The sequence below is a fragment of the Columba livia genome, chromosome 7, assembly GCF_036013475.1.
Source record: "Columba livia isolate bColLiv1 breed racing homer chromosome 7, bColLiv1.pat.W.v2, whole genome shotgun sequence".
Lineage (NCBI taxonomy): Eukaryota > Metazoa > Chordata > Aves > Columbiformes > Columbidae > Columba > Columba livia.
In genome coordinates, this window is record NC_088608.1 from 38,049,361 (window position 1) to 38,072,811 (window position 23,451).

The window sequence follows — 23,451 nt, forward strand, 5'->3', positions numbered from 1 at the left end:
GTTTAGAGGTTAAAAACTTTTGCTTTCAGAACTTGCAGGGCCATGTAGGAAGAGTGAAACAGGGTTGTAACCGTGAACCCAGCCAGTCAGCCAACAGGCTGCACTTTCAGAAGTTTCAATCTGGTAGAAAGTTATCGATTTCCTTTCTGTGGAAACCAGAGGCAAATGTTTCAGTAAAAACGTATCTCTTTTCAACAAACATAAGTCTAGAAGTGTGGGTTTTTTTTCCAATGTCAGTTGCCAGTAAGTCCCATAAACATCTACAAGAACAAGTACATTTAGAGGAACAAAAACCAAGCTTTTTGCTGGAAGATACCATGAGTTCAGCTGAGACGTCTGAGCACATTTGATGGCCAGTGCTGCTGCTGGATTCATAATCCTTTCCAGATAACTCTTAGAAGAAAGAAAGCTTAACCCCATTTGACCCACGTTTACTCAGGGTATCTCTTCCACTTCAGCAGCTTTAGCCACATACAAAGGACCTTAGTTTTGCAACAGTTTTGATGGGTTTTCAGGGACACAAACGTGCTTGATTCTGGGGGAGGACTGAGGCGGTTTGTGCCTCTGGAAGTTGACTTGCAGTTCATTAACCCAGGTTGCAGCTGTTGGAGTCTGTTGTGCCAAAATAATGAAATGCAGCCCCGATTTCCTTTCTTCAGGGTCAGGTCCTGAGAGCGAGTGACGTTCACAGCTCCGAGAGCAGCTGGGGTCACCGGCTCCCAGAGAATTAGGCTCTCTGTCTCCTATGGGAAGTCTTTGGTCTGTCGTGGCTGTTGCTTTGATTTTCTAGCAATGTGTATTTTTATACATGTCTGTGAAAACAAACACAGTTTACCCGACTGCCACGCAGATCCCTTGCGATCCCTTGTCAACCATATCAAGCCAGTGTTACACTTGAGCCCAGAATTACTCCTTTTTTTTACAACTGTGGTCTTCTGAGAACATTACAAAGCGGAAATGGTTTAATTCAGAAGTATTTCCTGAATCACCATCAGTGGCTTATTTTTCCTGGGTCTCCATTTCCTTTGCTTTTCCAATGGTTTGGGTGTTCTATATTTAGCCGGTTCGCTGAAGCACATGTGGAGAACTGAACTACAAAAGCTTTTCCCCTGAATTTCTGCCTTGGTTAGTAGAACCCCCTGTAATTAGACTGTCTTGTCGCTCCCACTCATCGCTGCTGAATACAGCTGCGTAAGGTTTCAGCAGCGCACATTGCATTTTCAATTCACTGCGTGCCGCTCCCTCGAACGAGAAGCAGCTGAAATCCGCTGCCAGGGTGACTCAGCATGCGAAGAACTGCAATCGCAATTCAGCAGCCTCTCCCAAATAACCTGCCCCGTTTACTTCGGGAGTCAGTCAACTCTAAACGGCAGGTATTAGATCAAGGTGCGGGCGGGTGGGGATTGGAATGAGCCTGGCCGAGGTGAGGGAAGGGACACGCGGTGTCCCTGAGCTATGTAGCATTGGCAAAGGGAGCAATGGGGTGCTTGGAGCCCACCCCGCAGCCCCAGGCAGGGTGCGTGCTGGTCTGTAGCCCCCCCAAACTAAAATATCAGGCAAAGGTATTACTGCGGTTGAAGGGGAAGAGAGATACACAGGGGCAGAGCCTGTATGAACCTGCCTTCTGCTGCAGGGGGGTAGAACGGCAGGTTTCCCAGGTGGCTCGGGCAGGATGGCCGGCGGGCAGGAGAAGCGCTCGGGAGGCAGTAACTCGCTTTATCCGCAGCACTGTTTGGGGAGGGAGGAGAGAGGGCACTATCCTGCACAGCCTTTGGCATATCAACAAAAGACATGAGGTACCCAGCGGTTAATCCAATGAAAAGGTGGATTCCCTGCCTTTGCAACAACGGATTTTCATTTCCAAGAGGACAGGATCTTTGGAGGGATAAGAGATTAACAATCTAATGCTTCTCAGTCTGCCTGATCGAGTGTAATTTTCCCGCAGCGCTTATCAGTGTCCAAACTTGTTTTTCATAGGAATGTAATGTTTTTTCAAGGTTGTGTTTAGTGGCTGAGCCTCAAAAGGGCCTTCCTGTATGTGTGGAGATATTGATTTTAGTATCTTCACTGGAAGTTGATGGTTATTTACAAGCCTACTATCGGGGAGCAGGCTTAGTGCTGCTTTATTTGTGTGTGACAGCATTGTCATATGCTTGCCACATTTTTCTTCAGAGTAGAAGGAGCTTTCCGTGGATCCCTAAGCTAAACCCCTCTCTGCAAAAAAGTTTCCTTATTCAGAGATAAGGAGACTAAAACAAGAAATGATTCAGTGGTTTTCCAGAGTTCACACAATGACTTGGAGCCTGTTTCGTGGCTCTGATGGAAGAAGGGAGGTTTTGTGGCTGAATCTAGTGGCAGGAGTCCTTTACCCTTTCTGTGTCCTAGAGGTTATGTTACAGCTACCTGCCTCCTCGTGCCCGTCTTTTTGTTTAGAGCTATCAGGATGAGTTCTAAATTTACAGGGATTGTGTCTGGAAGAGTTAGTGGCTGAGGTGAAATATCCAGGAGTTCCTGGAGGAGTGAAAGCATAAAGAATTTGCAGGTTCTGTTCTTCAGTCCAAAGGCTCTTTTCTTCTCTAGTGTAGTGACTCCAGCTTCAGGGATCTCTTTTTTAGGAGCAAAAGGTCCTAGATTACTTTCCCGAGATGGTTTGCAGAGCTCCCTGCGAGTCCCGGTGGCGTTGGCTGCCCAGCATTGCAATGTGCGGGTGAGAAGCCGCAGAGGCAGCTGCATTCATTCCAGAAATACATGGGCACTGGGCTTTGCCAGGGCCATGCCTGGGAATGTCTCGCTGCAGGGATGCAGAAACACAGGCTGCTTCGTCCTTAGAGCTGCTTAGTTCAATCTGGCAAACTCACCTCGTTTTCTTCTTGGAAAACTGTTTCACACTTTAAAGGGCTTTACCCTTCAGAGGTGTCTGAGCCTTTGTGCAGACTCAGTCGGGGAAGGCTCTGGAAAAGGTGGACTGTTGGCCATGATGTACGTGACAAAAAGTCAGCCACAAAGGCGGTTTTAATTTCAAAATGCCACATCACATGCATTACAAAATGATATAAAAAGCTGCAGCTGCTCTGCTAATGATTCTCTACATACCTTAAAATGAAACACTTTATGAACTCGCTATCTTTCTTAGACATCCTTTATCATGATCTCCTAGCAGCCTCAAGCTAGTTACATTATTATAACAATAAACGGAGTGTCCATCATGCTGTCTCCTCCACACAGATATCCTTTATGAACAAGAGCAGCCTCTCTGAAGCCGGCTAAGCCACTTGCATGCATAAAAATGTTTGCGGTGACATTTCAAGGGTCGGTCCCAGTTTTCATTTTGTTTGATTATGTTTCATAGACATGTACACCCAGCCATTTCCCAGTCCTTATCTAGGAAGCATCCGCCCCTCTAGTTACACAGGGAGGAGTGAAGAAAAGAGCAAACTACAACATGCAGGCATTTCAAAGGCAGGGAACAATGCTATCTGCAGAGAAACACACAGTCTGCTGCCCATAAGGAGCTGGATGAAAAGACTAAAGCAGCACAGAGGGGAAAAACCACACAGAGAAGGCCAGATGTGTCTTGAGGCACAGTTTCAGTTGTCGTGTCTACTGTAGTGTAGAAGATCCACCATATTTTCATTAGTCATGCTGAGGATGAAGTGAAGCTGAGCTGCCAGAGAGTGCCTTTAGATCCTGAGTGCAGTCTCCAAACAGGACATGTAATGAATGCATTAAACAGTTCTACTGGAGCGGTGCAGCCGATAAGAGCATTCGGTGTGAGATCGCTGTTGTTTCACAGCTCTGCAACCACATCTGGGTGTTGCTGCTCTGACAGGGGGATTGGACTGGACGATCTTTCGAGGTCCCTTCCAATCCCTGGCATTCGGTGATTCTGTGTCAGCAGGGACCAGAAGGGATGCAGGCTACTGCCCAGCCCTTCCAAACGCTGCATAAGGATGACTGAGGACAAGAAGTGTGTCAGAGCTCTAAGATGCCCATCGGTTCATTGAAACGTAAGAGCTTTAAGGAAGAGCAGAGTGGAAATATAAACTTCATTAATTCAGTAGTGTACCACAAAACCACTTTGAATGTAGGCTGTGTTGTAAGTGATCAATACTTAATGTTACAGTGAGCGCTTCTTGGTTTCAAAAATACCATCTTAAAGGTACAAAGCACTCAGAGGGTTAAAAATAATCTTTGCATGTCCTGCTAAGATAAACGGGGGATGTTTGCCCTGGCTTGATCCTGTTCTGTTACTCTCAGGCTGTAGCACACAAAACAGTGCTCTATTGTCTTATACTTGAAAAACCGTCTTCTCCCTGACCAGAACAGGAATAATTATCACTTGAAATTAACAGCCCCATCACTGTTTTAAGGTGAAAAAAAGAAGCGAGTCAGCCCACAGTTTCCTCTTCTTCAAATACCAAATTGCTGTATTTATCTCTGAAGTTCTCACACCTAGTCGATCTGCTGTGGAATAAACTGTACAGCAGCACTACAGAGACAGTCGCTAGGCACATATGAACTGATCACATTAACGCATAATTAGCACATAATTTTCTGGAGATCCCTTATGGCTCCAATCATATCATTACTAACAGCAGCACATCACATCATCCGACAAGAGCAGGTCAAGCCTTGACGTTTTTCTAGCATACGTGTTCTGATAATAATAGATATTATTTTTAGCTAGAAATAGATTTGTAGTGTAATTTATGACCAAGCTTATTCTTCTTTATTCTTAAGAGTGAATGTTCTCTTTGATGGTCTTGCTGGTGGTGTTTGCTATCTTGCTGCTGCGGCTGACAAAAACATAACAAAGCTGACTGGATCACCAGCTCATTCTTACAACTGAGTAAGAGTTTGGCATCTTACCAGCGCAAATAGTGGCGCACTGGCTGCAGGGCCCAGGAAAAAAATGCAAATATTTCAGCTGTGTAGACGGCTATACAAATAGCAGAGCAGACGCGGCAGCCTCATCTGGGGAGACAAAAAATGCGTGTGATGACCTCCTTCCTTCAAGTTAAACAAGTACAATCTTACTCTGGCCCTTTGTCGCAAGTTCCCCTCCTCTATGAGTGTGCACAAAGGGCAATGCTATATCTGCGACTTGGCAGCGTGACAGGAGCCCAGGGAGGATGTTCTGCGGTCAGGTCTGGCCATACTCTGTTTGTGTGCCTGCTGTGTGTGGTCAAGGTGCCTGGGGCTGGTTGAGCACGCAGGGCAGCAAATGCCAATTCAAGACGCCTCATTTTCTGCTATTCTGTCTTTGCCTCTCCACCAGCATCGTTGGTGCTGCCATGCCAATGTTGGCGTCTGCTCTCTCACGCTGTGGCGCCCTGCTTTTCTTGCACTCTCATTTTTTCTTCAGGGAGCACACAAGTTCGGCAGGAAAAGTGGAAGCTGCCTCCTCTCTGCTGAATGTCCAACATCTTGGTCATTCTCCCTTTTCGGCACAGCAGGCCTGGATGTTGGGGCGTGACAGAGGTTTCCCTGGCCATTTCTGTCTATTGAGTCTGGCACAATGAGCAGTCTCAGCTGAGATATTTTTGGCTGGCAGTGTCACAACATGCCAGGCATTGTGCAATTTCCTTGGCTTTGCTTCTTACCACAGAATTAACAAAATCCCTACCAGGCTTCTTGCCTGTCAGGAAGCTATACTCTGCATTAATCTCTCATTCGGGAGACAGGCTGTGTGACAGAGATGATTAATCCTAGCCACAGATAACACTTCCTGTCTTTAAATAGTTTCAGTAGATAAATAACTTCTATAATGAAACACTATCCCACAATGGGGTTTTGGTCTAAGCCAGGAACTTTTGGGTTTTAATTCTGGCTTTCAGACAAAATTGCTTTGTGGATAAAAGTACTTCAGAGAAGGTACAACTTCAACTTTTTTCATACTCCTCAGGGGTTCCCGCTCCTCAGCACCTCCAAATGCAACCCTGCTGCTCTAGTCACAGAGTTTTCCCCATAGCTGTATTGAAAGGATAAATTACTCAACGTCAGAAAGATTTCTGAAGATGCAGGCCATGGCTTGAGGCAGATTACAGTCACGCACAGTGCTCAGAGTCTGCTCTACGGAGCCTTCGTTGTCACCATGGTCCCCACCAGTGTTCAGTCTTTACCTGGAAGATGCACCCAGCAGACCTCATTCTTGAATCTGGGTCACACATACATCCACTGCTGCTCACGGGTAAGATCTGGTCCACAGCCCACTAAAATCAGAAAGGGTCTTCCCTAATTCAAGTGGGTTGGAGTCAGGGCTTTGCAGGGTGCCTTCCCCACTTGTGGATAGCTCAGTGGTGATTTGACACACAGCTGCCTTCTGAGAGCGTGTCTGCACAACTGGGGAAGTCTTGCCCTCTAGAAAATAAAGGGCATTCTACCATGGGCATTGTCCAAATGGTTATTTAAAAAATAGCATTCAGATTCCTGCAATTTCCCTGCAGTATTTACCACTTAAATCCTTTTTCTAAGCACACAGAAATACAGCATGCATTGTAGTGATTTTCTTCAAGTCCCTTTCACCAGACAAATCAGGGAGAGGGGTCTGTGACCACCAGGTCTTGGGGCTTGGGGGAAATAAATAGAAACAGAAAATGCCGTGTGTAGGTATCTCACGCTTGATAGAACATTTAAAAATAAGGAGTCATGATGAGATAAATTCTTTGAAAGAGCTTGAATTTGTTTAAGGGACATTTTCTTTTCTATAATGCACAATGAGTAGGCTACTTGCTGGAAGTTTTTATTAGCTATGCAGATACAGCAGCATCACTGAGCCTCCAGAAACACTGTGAGTGCAGTTTTAGCTTTAAACAAGCTACAGAGGACAATCTCCACATCGCCAAGGCTGCAGCACTGCTGCTGTGAGCAGAGCTGTGTGTGATGCTCTGATTCATGTTCATAGTGAGAGAATGGACTCTAACATATGGTGGCGATTGGCACGGTTCTGCTGTGACTACCAGCACTCGCTTGTCATGCACCATGCAACAAACAGAAAGATGAAGCCAAGTTCCATCCTGTCGCGTAATGATAGCAAAATCCTTCTATTGACAATAATTGCATTCAGATATGGTTTTGCTTGTGAAAATGTTGGCTACTGGGGCTCATATCCGTGAAGGACATGGTTGTCAGAAGAGTTCCTGAAAAGTGTTCTTGCAACAAGTTTCTCTGCTAGAAACCTAGGAGACAGCTAAGGTGTCTCAGCATATGGGGTAATGTTTTCAGAGGCGGTGGGAGGTCAGCATAATAATAATTTATCTTAATTAACTGTAACCTCAACCATTAGATCAGACATCCTACTTCAAAATAGGTTTCAGATACTCTGGCTTAGTATTTTAACTGTAGGAGATGAAATTTAAGCTCCAAATGTCATACTTAAACTCCTAAATATAAGTGGCCTGATTTTCCAGGGTGTTAAGCATATGCAATGCCTGTTGATTTCAATGAGAAATGTGGGTGCCTGCCAACCGTTTTGGAAAACCAGGCCATTTTATTGAGTCATTGACACATAGATTCCTAACTTTAAGCAGCCAGGTTTGAGACCTTTTCCAGCTTCACGCAGTTCTGCTCCAGCTTTAGCAGAAAACCACTTCCATTGAGCAGCACCCTTAGCCTTCTCCCTTCCAGCCCTAGTTTGCATGCTGTTGTAAGTATTCATTTAAGGCTAATTTTGCAGAAGCAAACAGCAAAACCACATCAATTTCAAATATTCCTTTTTATTTTTATGCAAAGTAAATAATTTCATAAACATTTTTAAAAATGTTTTATCTACAGAGAGAGTGACCTCATTTTTATACAGCAATCACTACTTAGAAGAGAATTTGTGCCGCAGAACCGTTCTCTTTAGTACAGATGACACATTTCAGTGGGAAAGGTGAAGTTAAATACACACACTGGGTTCCAGCCATATTCAGGCTGTATCACAAACTAAATAACACTATAAAATTAAAAATGATCACTGTTTCTCAACTCTAATCTAGATTTATTGTGCCGATCCCATGTGACATTAGATCACAAAGGAACAGGAGCGCATGTAGCAGGAGACAACAGGCCAGGTCTGCGCTAGGTTGAATGTACCAACTGTTCAAACATCTAGTCCTGCTGGAGGGACAACTAAACAAAGGAAAACAACTATGCTTTAACCCCGACAGCTTACACTAGTTCAGCATTAGTTAAGAGTGCTCAAAATACGTTCCGCTTAGGACACTCTTATATGTTTTAGAGCTATAAATGCTACAAAAATTTCCTTTCTCTGATTGATACTCATATAATGGCACAGGCTTTTAGTGGTCTTAGCCTTAATCTTAGACTTTCAGAGAGAATTAGCAGCATGTGTTGCTTGCATACATCTCCTTGCCACCTGTGGATTCTTCAGGTTCAAAGCAGGCAACAAATACACCAACACTTAGGGAGTCATTTGGATCCTGAACTCTTGAAGCGGGAAGCATTTATGGAAGGTTGCAAATAGTCTGAATGTTTGCACTGGAGTGGATGTTGCAGACCAAGATGTCTCAACACGTGCTCAACAGAAACAGAAAGTTATTTAGACCTACCTTTCAGAGAGCAAGGGTAAGGTGGGCTTGGGGAACATGTTGGAGACCTAAGGGTGTAGCAGAGGGAGGAATTGTCTCTTTGAGGTCTTTTGAAAGTAAGAGGACATTCATTTCCAAGGGGTAGGTCTGAGCTTCAATACATTTTAATTACACTGTCCTGCACACAATGTTCTGACCAGCAGTAGTTCAGGCTCTGGGTACATTATCTCCTGGAAGAGAAGTGATGCTTCTTCCCTCAGTATACCCTGGGGATCCTGCGAGTCCACTGTGACATCCAGACAGGTGGATCTGCACAGGAGCACTCAGATGGGCAGGGAGTAGCAACAACAGTCCTGCTATCAGCTGCTTGACACGAGGCACTGCTGGGTTACTCACTGAAAGGGAAATCTGGAACTGCACTGATGTGGTCTTGGCATGCTGAGGATCTGGTTGCAATTTGACACTTGTATTTAGTGGCAGGATTTCTATTTAGCTAGCTAAGATTGTTTACAACGGTGTAAGAATAGCTCAGAACAGATCATACTCCCATTTTTCTGACTTTCCAGACACAACTATAATGTTTTAAACACAGGTGTTGGGCTCAGTCTCATGTCTTTGACAGTGTACAGAACAAACCCATGACATAGTCATAGCTAGATCCTGAGTCAACCCATCCAATAAATATACCCCAGCAAACAAAAGACAAGGAACATATGGGAGGCTGCTGGGGCTGATTTCTGGTTGGTTGCGAAACAAAAAAAAACCAAAGTGAGCACCACTCATAAACTATTTAAAGGAGTCACAGCTGCAATCACCACCGCTCCCTTCTAAATTAGCAGGGCTAAGTCCCTGGAAAGACTGTGTGTAACAGAGGATCTACATCTTCCTAAAGAGCTGACAGTCAGTTTTGACACAATACAAAAAGTGGAAGAATATCCAGTGGAGGAAATGGGAAAGCAAAGGCTAGGATAGCAAAGATAAAACCAGGCGGTTGCACACACTGATTTTGTGCACTGTAAGCATTGCCAGATTGCTGTTTTGAGACATTTATATTCTTACTGGTTGCTCTGGTGACGTTATCAACTTCACAGATGTCAAAATGGAGTGCATATGGAAGAGGGCTGTAAGGGATCATGCAGTGGCTTTATATATTTGTCCAGGGAGTTTATTTTAGGACACAAACAAGAAGACAACTTGTACTTACAGGAGAAGAGGAGAACTGGTCAGTAGAAGAGGAAGAAATGATTAGACTATAAGGATTTGAAACTTACGTGAAGAGGGTCTACTCAGCAAATTGGTTGATGTGAACGGACCTCTGGGAGGATCTGGAGGAAGCAGCAGGGCTGCAGAATAACCCAGCATACGTACAGCTCTGGGAAGATAAATGATATCAAGGTGACTTCCAAATCCACGGGCTGGAGGAATTCACTGAGGTTTCTAAGCATGAACTGACTGCAGCAGCTAAATGCACTGCCATACAGTTGCTGGGGGACAATGAAGCTGTTTTCACACTGTGATATTAAGTTGGCTCCTGGCTGGTATATGCAATAGATGTTGCAAGTTTTTTGTATCTGTTTTACGCCTAATTGTCAGGTAAATAATCAGGAAAATTGTGTGGTTTACATCTAATATCACAATAACTTTTTGAAGTAAATTAATAGATTTTCTGGCTGAAATTCTGTCAATTTACTGTATGTTTCTGAGCTTTCCGGTCACCTTTATAAAAAGGCATTTAATAAGGAGACAGCATCCAGTTCTGACTGTAGTCTGACTTGCAGAAAAGCTACCTGCCAAATTATGATGATGAGTGAAAAGAAACCACTAGGTCCTCTCTTTCTCTGCACGTACATATTGATACAGTACAAGTGAAAAATGAGTTTCAGGATTCTAACAGAAGGCAAAGTACCTTTCACCTAGACAGTATAATTTTGCAGGATTTCCCTCATAACCAGTACCAACCTGTGAAACTTTATACCTGTCAATTCCTTCCTCAGAAAGCTTGTCCACACAGCCTCACAAGTAATCCTCTAATAAGCAATACAAGTGTGGCAGAGTAAGATGCAGGGGGATTTTATTTCCAGCTTTCTTAACACCATATGTTCACTTAATCCCACTCTTCATTTAGGTAAAGGTAATCCCTGAGTACTTTAGTACTTTACATGCAAACATAAATTATGTGTATGGGTGTACCTGTATATAACACTGTGTCTATTAGACTAAGAGAGAAATCACTTGGATAGTTGAGGCAGTTGAATTTCTCTAAACAGGTGCTCCAAGTCATGTACCTCAAAAGCACACATTAAGATTCAAGGGGAAAATTTTCTCTGAGAGAATTACTAATGAGGATTGCTTGGATTTTTGCCCATCATATCTTGAATAAAGATCTTCAGAGTTATTCTGGAATGCCATTTAATTTTGCCTACGTCATCACTAAAATTATTCAAAAAATCACGACAGCTCTATTTGATAAGTCCCGAAACATCACACAGACCATGTTAAACATGCTGAAATCTTTCTTTTCCACTTTTCAGTTCAGAATGAGAGTTTTAAAATAAATTGTAAAAGTTTCGAAATACAATGAGAAAAAAGCTGAAGTTTACTATTCAAAAATCTACTGTCCATTCATCTACAGCTGTTGAAAAAAGAATCTGAAGCTTCCCAGAACTATTTTCAGTCGCTCCCTAGTTAAAGAACAACTGCACCAGTTTGAACTACTTCGTAAAAAAAATGTGACAAGTCCAGCTAATGTCACTTAAGTGGTCAAGACAGAAATTCCAGTAAATCCTAATGTATGATTTACAAGGCATATGTCAGATATTTCACATGTGCACAAAAATGACAGGAAAAAAAAAATAGTTGTGCTCTGTAAACATTTGGTCCAGTAAAATAACACAGAACTTCTGAAGAAAGCTGTACTTTTCACCCAGTCTTACAACTTGATTGGTGCCAGCTGGCTCCTGAAAGACAAAAAAAATCAAGTCCAGTTGAGCAAGTCACAATCCAGAATGAGATCTGAGGATACGACGTGGCTGAAGATGCTGGGAAAGAACAGTTAATAGTGGCTGGAAATATGAACAGTGGTGCCAGCACTGAGTGTACCAGAGATGTGTGTGTCTGTCCCTGCGGCTCCGGAAACCGTCCTGCGCTGCTGCAGTATGTACACACAAAGCTTCCCCCTGCAGTTACGGCCAGTTTGACTGAATTGAAAATATTTCACTCTATAAAGAAGGGAAGCTAAATATAGTATTTTGGATTTTCACAGTGCAGCAGGAGAAGCGCCAAAATTCTGTTCTATCTCAGACAGCAATGTGACTGATAATTCTGTTTTATTGCACATTCACAAAGTCCCTTATACTTTAATAATTATCGAATCAGATTTAGCAGGTAAATATTCTGTAGTGAGGATTAACTGTATATAAGGTGTTTGGTCTTGAAGGAAAACCACTTTCAACAATTACATTTGCTCTTTTACTAATTCAGTAAGCAAAAGATGTCGCTTCTGAAGTGAGATGAAGTGGAACCTTTTCAACCTAAAATGAGAAATGCTTTTAACCAAAAGGTTAAAAGTAATCCGAAAGGTAAATTACTACTTGTTGATTCTTTCAGGCCTTACTCTGTAATGGTAACATAGAGTCCAAAGACCTGAGAAGCGCTTTCCAGTCTGACTCAGAGAAATGCCTAATCCAGACCCCTGGATTATCCTGGGATATTCCAGTCTGACATCCAGCAGAGCCGTCAGGAGTCAGTAAGGCTAAAACGGCATTGCATTGAAAAGGTCACTGCGAGAAGAACTTTTCATCAGAACTGCCAGACAAATTAGAGCTGCAAAGTAGAAGTAGCAAGCAGAAACAAACCCAATTCCTTTTCTCACCCTATTCTGCCACTCACCCCCCTTAGTATTTTAAATATATTGTGGACTTGGGGTTTTTCTGTAAAGCAATGGTTCTCGTGACCGCAAAAGTTCTAGTATAATCTGACATTTCCCTGTGATGCTAATGACCCAACCTCTGCCATTACACCATGGTAAATGGGATGTTTTAATGCTTTTGAAGTAATCTGTGCTGTTCATTTCTATGTGGAAAATTCTATTGTTGTTTGAATGAGTGTCTGGAAAATAATCACTATTTGCATTTTGAGTGAATTATGTGCCAGAACCTCACAATTCTTATGGACAAGTAACCTCATAATTTTCATACGCATCACATTATTTTCCCTTGTAATCATTTTAAGTCAGATGAAGGAAAAAGCAAGGCAGCTGGAGAGTATTGATAGATCTTGTGGAGTGATAGATTTTCAGGCCTGTAACTGTGCTGCAGAAAGCCACTTATCTGCCCATCAGTAAGAATCTCTAGAAACAGAAGCATTTTACATTATTTTGTTCCTAAAGATATAAAAATATATACATTTTAATTGCACTTTGGAGAAGGAAAATTAATAAAGACAACTGTGCCATTCCCCATTAGTGGAAATGCCCCACAGCTATCATGCCCCAAGCACGTTGAATATCACTGAATCCCTTGAGTGGGATTTTCCAAAGTGCCAGCATTAGCTCAACCCCGCTCCTGTTAAAATCTACTACTGACTTCAGCCTGAGAGGAGAATCCAGAGTCTCTGTGGTACCCTGGATGTCAGGAGATCCAAATCTTTGTGTGTGCTGTTGCTTCCCTATTTTTATGTGCATGGTGCTCACATACATTAATGAGGGCCAGGTTTTTCCTCACAGGACCTAAAAAGCCACCAAAACATCAGCTGTGCAGAATAAAGAATAATGGAGGGTAATACATATGGAGGAAAGGGGAACTTCATCAGGTGTCCAGTGAAGTCAGTTAATTGCAGCCTCAATCCACAGAGCAAAACCTTCCAGAACATGCTTTCGATTCTACTTCACACAGTGTATTTTCGATCTATGGAATCCAATTGCATAGGCAGTCATAAAGGCAAAGAGTTTAGTGGAATTTAAAAAGGGATTTGTGAAGCTTTGTGAGCAAAGATGACATTTGCAGCTGCATGCGCTAGATTACAAGGATGCGGGGGACAAGCAAGCTTCTTGCTTCAGCAGCATAAGCTGGTTGCTTTGAGGATCAAGAAGAGATGTTTTCTTGCCGTGTGTTAGCCCTGATGATTTATTGAGATGTGTGATGGGATGGTTTGAGTTTTCACCAAAAGTGATAATGACAAAGAATGCTAGGTTATTAGCTAGTCTGTATTATGGTAATGCTGGCGCTTCCATAAAAAAGAGTATCAGTCAGTAAATCTGGGATGAAGAGCATTCTCCCAAGCAAGGGACTCGTTTGGTGCTGATGATAGCAGAATTCAGGCTTAGGAAAGAAGCCTTATTCATAGCCAGACTGCAGGGAGGTAGTGTTCTCTCTCTGTGCTTTAAATCATCACCTGAGAAATGGGAAGACAGTACTTCTCTAGTTCTCAAAGGTGGAATGAGGGGAAAGTGCATAAAGAGGAAAGCGGTTATATTTTCATACGCAGCCATTCTGTGCTTTGGATTCAGAGCTGTCATCCCACTGTAAATCAGGAGTACTTTAGCTGCATTAGTCAAGATTTTCCTGATTTACACTGATGAAATGAGTTTTCATTCCAGAGTTTGTGGTGTTCCTCTGTTTGAACTTGTTCTCACATGCAAATAGCTGCAGCCTTTCCTAAGAACAGCCTTGAGAAAGCTTAGCAGCCTGAACCTAGAACGTGAGCAGTTTCTGCGATGCGTTTTGTATCATGCTGCCGGGCTTGAAAACCCAGAAGCTCCTGTCCAAGTCTGCATTCCTGTTCTGGGCTACTGTTGTCATTATACCTGTTGCTTCAAAGTCAGATCCTCTTCAAGATATTCTTGTTTACTCTGAACAGTAGATAAGATCTGAGAAAAGAAATTTTTAATGTATAGGCTGGATGAGCTGAATTATTTATGTTAATGGCTATGGGTGCTATACCTGTTGCTAAGAAATACTGTAATACTTCATCATAACTCTCATTTGGCAATGCCATTATAGCAAGCTGAGCAGCAATAGATACGATATAGGTTGAGCAAACTATTGATGCACAGGAAAGGCTTTTTTAATGATTGTGTACCTTGAACAATGTAGTTGGCAGAAAAAAATATAAAGAAGCAGGTGGAAACAATCAGACTGCTGTTCTCCTTGTGAGAGCTGGCAGGGGTCACAGGCGCTCAGAGTTCCAGGATAGGATGCACGTACATATAGATGTACCTATATATGCACATATATATATAATTTCGATTGATAGAGTCTGGATCAGACCCAGCTGGTCTTCACCAAAATACAGAATTTCTGCTGCACAAGTCACTGAGCTTTCTTGGGTGCAACAAAGCAATCGTGATGGGAGTTGTTGTTTCTTTTAATTTTGAACTCTCATATTCCAGCCTTTGCCTGGTGTGTCCTTTATGGAAATTCCCCCAGCTGTCTAATGATCCAAAAGCCTACGTAACCTTTGTTTATTTATGTTTTCTTATTCAGATTAATTTACATAACAGCAAATAAAACCTTTGAAGGATTCAAAGTTAAGCTCAGCTGCCAATGCTGCTTAGACATACTTAAAATGGAGATTGATAGACAACATTTAAGGAGAAGGAAAGGTCGATAGCCATGGAATTGTTTCCCTGATTAAGAACAATGATCAGTTTTATCCTCTGCTATTTGGAAGCAGATATACATTTAAACTGGCCTTCTAACCTACTCAAAAGGCTTAACTATTTTTATTATTTCATTAGCTGTTAGTTTTGTTGCAGATGTATGACTAAATCCCCCGTACTACTTTGAAAACCTCACCCAACCTCCGCTGCAGGTATGTACAATTTCCCTGGCCTGGGGGATGGTTTTACATTAGTAACTGATGTATGTAATTGGATGGTGGTTCTGCAGGATGCGCACAGATCCAATCTGGTCCTCAAGGTTAAAATGCTCTGATCTCCACCCTGCATTAAATTAACTGTGTTGTTTGCTCTCTGCTTCGGCTCAGGGCAACTTAGCAAGTTGATATCCACCAAGTGCAGAACATCACTGAAAACTGAAGTACTTATCACTTTCATTAAATAACGTGAGCCCAGATGTTTATTAATCCTGGAACATTCCCATGAACTATGAAGCAGTGTAGAAGCAGTGGTCTATAATTTTCAGTGGCTGATTCAAATTACTTTATTTGCAACTCCAGAAGGCTACTCTGGTCCCTTGGTGATGAATGCATGTTTATATTCCACATTGATAATTTATAAAAGAAATTCAGAGTTGCAAAACTATCTGATATTTCCGCATCCATAACTTTGATCTCAGCTTGTCTGGCGTATTGTTAACATTTCTTTGTTCAAAATTTGGAAACGATTACACACTAAGGCTAATTTATATAGCTAAGATTTTTTGCTAAATACATTAGAATTATATGCGTGAACTTTGTCTTTCAAATGACTTAATTGTAGGTACACACGAAAATAATCTTCTCCGTGTACTAGCTTGTATTTTAAAAGATGCCTCTTCATGTTGCTTTTGACCTAGTTCATAACCTCGTCGGTAAATTAGTATTTACAGAAGTAAAACAACTAGCACGGTTTTGCATAATTGCTCTCCTTTATGGAAAACACCGTGCTTTAGCTGACTGAAGTTTTCTCCTTGACAAATACTGACGGAGTGGCCGAAGCGGCGCGGTCCGGGGCAGCTGCCGCCGGGGCTTTCCGTACCATTTCCAACATTTGGTAAGTCGCTGCCTACAGAAACCAGCCCCCGGCGATGAGCAGGGGACGGGGCACGTCCCCCAGCGCCTGCAGCGGCGTACGGAACGGCACCGTGTACGGAGCACCCTCAGGGCGCCCAACCGCCCCTCAGGGCTCTCAACCGTCCCTCCGCGCGCCCAACCGTCCCCCAGCGCGCCCAACCGTCCCCCCGCGCGCCCAACCGTCCCTCAGGGCTCTCAACCGTCCCCCCGCGCGCCCAACTGTCTCTCAGGGCTCTCAACCGTCCCCCCGCGCGCCCAACCGTCCCTCAGGGCTCTCAACCGTCCCCCCGCGCGCCCAACTGTCTCTCAGGGCTCTCAACCGTCCCTCCGCGCGCTCAACCGCCCCAACAGCCGGCGGCTGCCCCGGCGCTGCGGGGCCGTTGCCGCCCCCCGGGCGCTGGCCGCGGGCCCGGCGGGGCGGGGCGAGGTGCGGCCTGCGCGCCGGAAGTGAGTGGCGGGGGGAGCCCGAAGCGGCGGCGGGTGCTGGGGCGGGAGCGGCGTGGAGGGAGCGGCGTCTCCGCTGCCGGGCAGGGACGTGCTCCGGCGGCCGGGCGGAGGCGGTTCCGCGCTCGGCGGAAACAAGGAGCAGGGAAGGAAGGGAGCGGCGGTGGGAGCTGGTATCGCTGGCCACCATTAGCGGCGGCGGGAGGAGCCGCAGCAGCAGCCGCGGGGGGCTGCAGGCGGAGCGGAGCCCGGGTGTCGCCGCCGGCAGCGAGCGGGAGCGTGCCCGCCGCCTCGCCCTTCTGTTCTGTGGGGGGTCGGCGCTGCCCGCCAGCCCGCCGGGGGCTTCCCTGGAGCCGGGGCGAGGTGAGTGCTGGAGCCGCCTTCGTGTCGGTGTTTTGGGGGGCGGCGGTGGGCGAGCCGGCGTGCGGCCGCGGGGCTGCGGCGGGCGGGGAGCGGCGTTTCCTTGCCGCTTCCCCTCACCCCAGCGGCGGGGCGGGGGTCCTGAGGGACCGCTGTGGTCGGGCGGGGGCTACTGAGGCGACCGAGTGTTGGAGGGGCGAGCATTTACCAGCTGTGCCCTGCGCCCCTCCACGCCCCAGACATCAGCGGGTGTTTTTTTTCAAAACGGGCTTTGCAATGCTGGGGACCGGTGGAGGGTTTGTGTGTGTGTGTGTGTGTGTGTGTGTGTGTGTGTGTGTGTGTGTGTGTGTGTGTGTGTGTGTGTGTGTGTGATTGCCTCGGCGCTTCCCGGTGTGAGGTGTTGGGAGAGGCTGGGGATGAGCCGAGGATGCGCCAGGGATCCAGACAATGTCAGCCTGGCTGAGTCTCCACCCTGTGGAGCTGCGGGCAGCCCACTCTGTGCGACCCGGGGAACGGAACACTCAAATCCTCTCTCCTGAGGCAGAAAGATCGGTTTGGATCGTTCGTTACAATGTTCGTTGGAAAAACATTCATTCAAACAAACAAAACTGATTTAATTTTTTTTAAGCTCTTTAGCCATACGGCTTGCTGAGGACAGGCTGGTTAGTGAAGAGCCTCCCACCAAACAGGGCTGGTGTCTGCATTGGTTTTCACAGAGATGGGGAGAGTGGTTTATTATATTTTTTCGCACGGGGAAAATCATGGATGGTGGGAGGGAAAGGAGGAGTGTCTGTATACGTGAATGTCACATGACCTGTGTAAAATTCATATAGCTATACTTATTTTTCTTCTGCATTAATGCTGCTTGCTTTAAGAAGGCAATGGCTTACCTGTTCACCTTGGAAGGTTTTATTTCTTTTGGGTTTGTCATCTTGTGTGGTATCAAACAGTCACCTGCATGTTCGGGCACTGTCTTTGCACGTTATCATTTTTATTAGTATTTCAAGGCTTTTTATGTTTTACCTGGTTATAGGTATTCAGAAGTGGGCAAACAGCAGCATGCATAGTATAATTCCTGTTTTACTAGAGGAGTACAGATGCGCTCTGTTTGGCACAAGTAGACTACTTCATATAGCTAATATATTTATGTTGCCATTCATGTGGTTGAGGAATGGGGAGCTAACGTTTTGTGAGACTGTAGAATCACGCCCATTCTATTTTAAACAGATTACCTCTTTTTATCTGTTCCCACTCCACTGTCTTCCAGACGGAGACACATTAGTTTGTGAAACACCTTTGAGCAGAAAAATGAGTTTATTGATGAATTAATTTAGATGTTTACTGAAACAGCATGTCCAAAACAGAAAATCTTCTAATTTTACTGTCTGTTTAATCAGCTTTTCTCTGCTAAGTTTCCTATAAAAATAGAGGAACAGAAAAATCATTTTGCTAAATTATCTTTAAGAACAAAAGTATAGGTCATAAATTCAATTTCTAGGGAATACTTTTCACCTGTGTTATATAAAGGTGTAGACATGTTCATATTTAATATGCTGATATCCTTCGTGGCTGGATGTGGTGGATAGCGGGATACAGAGTGCAGTTTTTCTGCACCCTAGTCGGTATGTGGTGTCTCATGTCAGCGGGTGCCACTCAGATTACCTTACAGAAATCCACATTGGGGAGGCTTTTTCTTTTATGGAAAAAGGACGTAAAGTGGCACTAAGGAATTTATTTATTGCCGTCCTACGAATTTCATTTCCAGATAGACGTTTTCTTAGAATGGCTTGGTTTTCAGACTCATATGACATGCAATGAAAAGTCCTTCTGCTGCTATTTCTCTGACTCAGTATGGAATGACAGAGGGAAAAGTATGGCTAAGAGATAAGCCACAGTTCAGGAGAGTAAAGTACTTTAGCAGCTGTTAATCACTGAAAAGAACATTAAAAAATAACATGAGAAGGGACACTGACAGATTTTATGTAGTCTTTTGAATCTACCTTCCCTGTGTAATATCTTGAGACCAGTGCCTTCAGGCTTGAATTTAAAATAACTTTTCTTTCCAGGGGCATAATGCATTGATATTAAGTGTTTCAAACTCCGTGTGTATTGCAGCCTGTGCCTTTCTTAATGAGGGAAGCCATGGTACAGAGAACACCTGTTGGTTTAAGGGAGTGGATGACACAGCTGTGGTAAATTTTGTAGGTAATGGGTCAGTATGATTAATTTAAGAGACTTTATTTTTCAAGAGGTAGACTCAGTCTTCTGAGTATCAGAATATGTGGATATCACCCCAATTCTCCATTCCCCGAAACCACTGAATTTTTTTCAGCTGTAAAACTATTGTGTTGCTTCTTACTCTTGAATTTTGCAAGAATATGAACATGTGTTCCTTTATCTCTTCCTTCAGCATCAAGATTTTTAATTGGCTAGCTTTTCTAGCCAGAAATAGTTATTTCTTTGTGCTCTTAATTTAACATGTTTATGCAGTATTAATCTGATCTTTACTGGTCATACCACTTGCCTTCCTTCTTTAGGTGTCTTTCAGCCACTGTAGTGGGGTGATGGAAATCTGTCAAACTGGGACAGTGTTAAATCACAGAGAGTAAGCCAGTTAAGCAAATACTGAGAAGAATAGTGCTGAATATCCCAGCCATTAAATAATTTAGATCACATTCTTAATACTAGAAAAATCCAAATCTCATCTGTTATAAATAAAGACAAAGGTTGCAAAATAGTCACACTGCCTTTTCTGTTATGTCAAACAACAGTTTTATTACTGAATTTTCAAGTAAAACTGAAATAATGTGCTTTGCATCTTCCCATTAACATCAGTGGATGCTGAAGACCATGCTGATTAAATCTAGAACCTGTTACAGGCACTTACTCAAGCCTAAAATGTCCAACTTGTATTTCAGCCCCCACCAGACTGTTGAATAGTCACACTTAATGCATTTCTATGTGGAATGTTAATTTTGTTTGAGAAAATATAACTGTTACAAAACCAAGGTTGTCATATTGACTGAACCCTTTTGAGGATTCAAAAAATATAACTGGCACTCGCAGACTTCGAGTGAGGACACACAATGAACATTCCACCTTTAGGAATGTCTACAAGATCAGGGGATTCCACTGAAGAAACTTGCTCTAAAATTGCCTGGTTTAATTGTTCTTCAGATTGGCAAGGGATTTAAGTTTCTCCTTATTAATCTGCAAGCATTATCATCACCTAAGAACTGTGTTCATTGAAAATGGCATATTTCTTTCAAGAGGTTAATACTGGAAATTAGTAATAACTATCCAATTAAGCATATCAGTCCCTGTGAGAAAGAAAAGTAGAATTCCTTGATGGTTCAGGTTGCTAATAATCATCCTCATACTTGAAAATCTTATAAAGAATAAGAGAAGTATCTGCAGCATACTTTATATGCAGCTCAATCTAGATACATTGGCTGATACTTTTTGACTTTTCAACGAGTTGAAGTCACTTCTCTGTTTTGTCCTATGTAGTGATTTTAATTATTTGATAGGACAGGCTTTAATTGAAGTGTTTAGTGTAAGATGTTATGTAGAATAGAGCTTACTTTTTTTTTTAATGCATCTGTTAATGAAGAGCACTTGAAATGTCTTGTTCTGTGAGCTATCACTCTGTCAGGAACTGTATGGAGGAAGATGACTGCACAAGAATTTGAAACTGGCCTGAGGTTAAATGTTGGGAAAATTATTTTTTGCCATCTTATTTCATAAGGAGTTGGCTGAATTCTGTAGTGAGGACTGGGCTAGGGGAAGAGGAAGAGGAATTAGAGCATAGGAAGAGGAATTAGAGCTACTATAAAAACAGTTATAACACATTTTATTCGCAGAACATAATTTTTTACTTGTTACTGTATTTCTAGTCTCAGAAATTAATCAGATTAATTTATAGTGATGTAAGCAGAAAGGTGATTGAATCTTCATTGCCTCTGGTCTTTTTTTTTTTTTAGAAGACCAGTGTGTAACGTGAAAACTTTTATACAAAATATTATAGTGAGTCTGGCGAGGAAATTACACAGTAGTGAAACTTATGATATATTTACTTTACTTGAGTAAATATTTTGAAGTGTTCAAAAACTCAAGTTGTTGCTGATAAAGTTGCACTGATGTTACATAGAGCAAATGGTAAACTGAGTAAGGATTGTTCTCATCTTGTGTGAAAACTATCTTTATCATCCATTATTGGAATGTTAACACTGTATTGTTCTAATTGTTGTATTTGATATCTGCTGAAATGGTCTTGCACTGGGTAAAGGCGTTAGCACTCTGTCAGTGTGTTTAGAATAGCAGGTTGTGTTCGTGTGTTCTGCTTAAGCTGTTCTCAGCACAGATCCCAACCACAATTAATTTTTGTAGGCTTTTTAAAGTTGTTGCCTTCATTGCTCTTCCAGGAAGAAGGAACAGTGTAGTAGTTTGCTCCCTACAGAAGAGCTGCAAGTAGAGCTTGTCTTTTTCCGGTAATACATAGCTAGACTTCCATCTTGATGCCGATTCTGCCATTTGTTACCACTTTTCTGCTTTAAGAACAGCCATCTTCAGCATAGAAAAGGCAGTTAATTCTGTGTCATCCTAGTCTTAGTGTCTTGCTTACAGAGTCCTAGTAAAAGGACTCCCCCAAACTAAACCTGGTGTCGAACAAGTAGTTTCTCCTGTTCTCCTACCATGATGTATCAGCGAATTGTGAAAAACTCTGCATATTCTTTGAGGAAGTATTGCAAACTCTTCTAGGATTACACTGTGCAAATTTTTAGTTTATTTTCTGAAATCCAGTTAGTCATCATAAAGCAAAAATGTTTTCAGAAGTGTCCAAAAGACTTAATTACTAGCTTTACAGAAACTCTAATTGGTAAATTTGTATCATCTGCTTGTAAAATTGGAATTTGAAGGCTATGTCATTAAGTAGTGTTAGAAGTGCAAATAATGAATATGTAGCGTGCATTGATGATAAAACACTCCCGTCTCAAACAGTTGAATTCTTACTCTGGTATCACCTTTGCAGTTAAATCCCTTCAATATGTGTTATAAAATTGCCTGCTAAGTGCAGTGAGTTAAGTTGAGTGAGTTACTGCATACTGTGAAAAATGCTGCCTTTATAACATAAAATTCATAAAGGGTTTTTTGGTATGGAATTTAATTCTTTTTGGAATTTACAGGTAGTGCTAAGGAAGGTTTTCCCCAACTGTGTTGTTTCAATGAGTGATGAAAAAAAAAAAGTGGTGTTTTTTTTTCAATGTCTCTGGATGTCTTTTAAATAATTTCATTGATTATTATGGTGGAATATCTCTTTGTCTAAAATGCTTATTTGATTGGTTTAATCACTGAGAAAATATACTGAAGCTATGTTTGACAGATTTTCCCCTCTGTCAAAAGGCTTGTAGATTTGTAGTGGTACTCTTATGTTTAACTCCGTGAAGTTGCTGAATTGATCCTTGTGATACATCATTCTTGAAAAAACAAATGTTTGGAAGGAAACAGCGTGTGTACACGCTTGCTGGCTTTCCTTCTTTTTCCATCTCTTCGTGATGACATGTCACTGATGGACTTTGCTGTAGATGTTACAGAAGATAGCATTACCAAAACAAATGTGCAGGTTCTTGGGAGGAAGTTGCTCCATGTATTGTTTATAAACTTCAAGTCATTAATCCCTGTACAGATGCATTTGCTGTGTCTGGAATTGCCGCAGGTTTGCAGTTCTCACTACTTGCATCTCTGACAGTACTGACCCAGCCTTAAGAGCTGCATGTTCTGCTCAGTGTTTTTTCTAGTAGGTCTCTTAATGAAATGGTATTAATAAGAACTAAGAAGCAGCGATTGAGATTAGAGACAGCTTTTTTTTTTTTTTCTTAATGCTTTTCTTGATGGAGATATCCTTTTGGTCTTATTTAGTTTTAGTGATCACTAAACTGTTGAGTTAGAAGTAGTCTGAAAAAGAAGAGAGTGGTGAGATTTAATCTACATAAGTTCTGTGATGCGGTTTACAGCGTGGTCCGCAGCATGCTGGATTGGTAAGACCGAAGGGGTGATGAGATGCAGTCAAAGGTTCTACCTTTGGGGAGATGCTAAGAGGTGAAGAAAAGCTACATTCTTGTATACACCTTTCTAGACCATGGTTATATAGTTCTGCAAAATCAAAGGTTCTTTTATCTCTGGGATGTAAAAGCATTTTTAAAAATAAAGACAAACTATGCTACTTGGATCTTACGAGTATTAAAAGGCATCTATCTGGGGTTTCAGAATCTGTTGTAAGAAATACTTTGCACTGCGATGTTGTAAATGAATTCATTATCATATCCAGATGATAATGTTATCTATACTTATTTTAAGTAAGCTGATTTGCAAATCTAAGGTAGGT

General features: G+C 42.7%; 1 protein-coding gene across 5 annotated transcripts in view; it reads left to right on the forward strand.

Annotated features, from left to right (window-relative positions):
• Positions 1-23,451, forward strand: part of RAPH1 (Ras association (RalGDS/AF-6) and pleckstrin homology domains 1) — a 230,140-nt gene that overhangs the window by 131,283 nt on the left and 75,406 nt on the right. For 2 of the 5 annotated variants that reach the window (XM_065069914.1, XM_065069916.1), the window contains exon 1: positions 16,716-17,069. The exons of 1 other annotated variant lie outside the window; for it this stretch is intronic. The gene's annotated coding sequence lies outside the window, so the exon portion shown is untranslated. Of the gene's footprint in view, positions 1-16,106; positions 16,243-16,715; positions 17,070-23,451 lie in introns of those variants that run through there. 2 more of the 5 variants (XM_065069912.1, XM_065069918.1) reach the window with 2 other exon arrangements.